We start from the raw sequence: 3,627 nt of genomic DNA on the forward strand, positions 1-3,627 counted from the left end.
GAAACCTAGCATCCCTGTGAACCTCTAATTAAGGAAGTGTGAGCTCCATGGTCTCTTTGTTTAATGTGTGGCTTTCATTTATAATTAGAGACATTAAGTGAATCTTCAGATATGACTGTTATGACAAGTAGATCTATAAAAAGGAGTTCTTTCTTATTTTGCCTCTGCCTAAAATATCTATTACGGACCTATTAGTGAAGATTTAAATGCTGATATTTCTTAATTTGTCATATTTATACTTGGGACGGTAGCATCAAAACATATTTATTAATTTTCAGTATTTTTCCAAGCAGTGCTTTGATACTAAAAGCTTTTAAAATGAGATGAGGCAAAATTAAATTCATAAAATATACCTGATTGACCAACAACTCTTCTACTGTAAAATTCAACCAATGTTGAGGACTATAAGACCCTAGATATTGCAGTATGCATATTTTTTATTATATTGATTTGAGGTTGTAGTATAGCCATAACTGAGATTTCAGGATACCCAGGAATTCTGAGGTTGAAAAAAGTTAATTAGATAGAGACATAATTGACATTTAGATCTACCTAGTGCTAAAAGTTTTGTTTTCCAATTTTATAGTATTTGATATTATTTTGGCAGATCCAGGAAGCAGAATTGGGAAAAATATGAGACCTAGAAGTTCCCATTTGATGTGGGCCCTGCCAAAACCCATCTCCCATCAAACTGACTAGGAGATAGCCTTCAGCTACCACAAAAGTCTGAGTATAAACTCAACTCCAGGAAAAAAACATACAAAAAAAAAAAAAAAAGCCTGAGCCAAACAAAATCTGTCATATTGTCTATCAGCAGGACAACCACAATTATTTTTTTAAAAGTTTCTGAATTCACACTTCCATTTTTATCATAACAAATTTTCACAAGAGGCCCTCTTAAGATATAAAACTAGTAATGTTAAAATTCCTCATCATTTTGATTATTTTATTTTATTTTTGTTGGATGTCAGAACATGTCTATAAAACTCATCATGATTAATATACCCTGAATCTGGATATGGCCTTCCAACCTCTTTTGTGCCGTCTCTGATGTAATTTCTAGTACATTCCAGGTGCATGTGCTTCAATTGGTCTGTCCTGAGGAAGTTCTGGGAAAGGGATGCACTGTTAATATTTTGAATGTGCTTACTGAAGTTTATGTACATGTTTCTCTAATCATGATTTTCTTAATTCAAACAACCTTCTTTGGATCATTGCTTTCTTTGTTCGTACATTCATGCATAAAAGTACATTGAAATTGAAGTAAGGCTGTTGATAGTATCAGACTGGAGTCAGCTCTATTTCTTCAGGTCCTCAGATACTAGGGCCAGTAGACAAGATCTGTATATGATGGTGTACTGGCTGGCTTTGTGTGTCAACTTGACACAAGCTGGAGTTATCACAGGGAAAGGAGCTTCGGCTGAGGAAATGCCTCCATGAGATCCAGCTATAAGGTATTTTCTCAATTAGTGATCAAGTGGGGAGGGCCCCTTGTGGGTGGTGCCATTCCTGGGCTGATAGTCTTGGGTTCTATAAGAAAGCAGAATGAGCAAGGCAGGGGAATCAAGTCAGTAAGAAACATCCCTCCATGGCTTCTGCATCAGCTCCTGCTTCCTGGCCTGCTTGAGTTTCAGTCCTGACTTCCTTTGGTGGTGAATAGCAGTATGGAAGTGTAAGCGGAATAAATCCTTTCCTCCCCAACTTGCTTCTTGGTCATGATGTTCTGTGCAGGAAAAGAAATTCTGACTAAGACAGTTGGCAAAAAGTTGACATCAGGTAGTTTCATTTATTACTATGTGAAATACTCAGAAAAGTCAAATCAATAAATATAGAAGGAAACTAGGAACTAGAGACAGGCATGCAGAGTAACTCTAAACTAGTACAAGTGATCTTGTTGGTATGTTTAGAATTAGAAACTTTATCAGTGGGATGTTTCAAAACAGCTCAGTAAATACAACAAAAACTGTTAAGGTTAAAATCAGAGAATTTTATGATAAATAAACCATACTTCAATAAACATGTTAAACATATTGAAAATGTATTCAATATTAAAAGAAAGTCAAAATACACTTTGATGTGGCATAAAGATTACTTGCTTTGGGATCCTGAGGTACAAAATGGATAGAGTGCTTCTGCACATGTTAACAGATATCCAGTTAGGATTTATTCTCTCAAGTGAAACCAATTGTTTATTAACATTATTCTATAGGGCCTGATACCTTGTTTGAATTGCTTCTCTTGGGAAATTTCTAAGACATAGATTTCCTGTTGTTTGTTCATTGACTTTTTAATTCCTAAGATCTTGGCAATAGGGACTCGAAATGCACTCTAGGTTTAAGACCATCAGAGGAAACAAACAGAAACCCATTGCTTGCTGAATTTGAGGGAAATCTGGTGAAGGCAGGTATGTGGTTAACATTGTTGCCACAAATAGAATTAAATGATTTTCATCGAGCGTTCTTTAAAAGCAATTTAGGTAGATGCTATAAATCCTTCCTTTCCATTTCTCAGGCACAGAAGAGCATTTGGGCTCCAGGCACCATGACAATACTCATTTGCCACCCAAAGAACTGCCACAGAAACTGTAAGTCATACATAACAAGCCTTTTCCACGGAAGATGAAGTATACACTGAAGAGGAACAGAAACATCCTATAAAACAGTCGTTTCCTCTGTGGGATTACTGGAGAACTAAAAACAGTATTACTTCAGATGCTGCAAAACAGGTACATACTTTTAACCATGTTCCAGATTTGATTAATCAGAAATTAAGGGTGATAGCCAGGTAACTGCATATTAAAAACCTTTTCAGGTAATTTTGACCTCCACTAGGTTTCATCTGCTGATATGAACACAAGATCATAAATTGGCATAATAGCATCATGGATAGGTGTTGTGAGAAATAGTAAAAAATGCAGTTCATGCTATGCCGGTAGATCATGGTGGCCATGGCCGGCCTGTTCTCATCTCAAGGAGACTGACTCAGAGCTCCAAAATCTCCCCACCCAGCTCCCTAAGTTCTCAATGGTGAGTCACTATCCCACCAGCTTCAAAACTCTCATGGCCTTTTGTGGTGCACTTCTGGCAAACCCACACTTAGCCACTCTACCTTTCTCTCTGGAACCCAGTTGAGCTGCTGTGTGAAGGAATACACCACACAAACTTAGTTCAAAATAATGGTAACTCAGTCACTGGGCTCAACAACTAGAATCCTAATCTTGTAAGCCATAGTAAATCCATATCCTCCCAAGGCGAATCCTATTTCTTCTCTTCCTCTCTCTAACCTGGAATCCCACCTACTTGCCCAGTGATTACTTCCTTTATTGATTAGAGGAAATTAACATCAAAATACAAACAGCACCAGGGCCGTCCACAATAGGTAGGAGACCATGGTACAGAGCTACTATTTTAGCTCTGTACCATGTATTTAGTACATTGTATTTTGTGAATGACAAGTTTTAGTTTATTTGTAGGCTAGGTGGTGATATTATCAAACAATAGAACCCAACTTTTGTTATTACCCTATAACATAACTTGCTGCTCAGTCCTTGTCTTAGTTAAGGTTTTACTGCTATGAACAGACACAATGACCAAGGCAAGTCTTATAAAGGACAACAATTAATTGAGG

This window comes from Apodemus sylvaticus, chromosome 5 (genome assembly GCF_947179515.1).
Source record: "Apodemus sylvaticus chromosome 5, mApoSyl1.1, whole genome shotgun sequence".
Lineage (NCBI taxonomy): Eukaryota > Metazoa > Chordata > Mammalia > Rodentia > Muridae > Apodemus > Apodemus sylvaticus.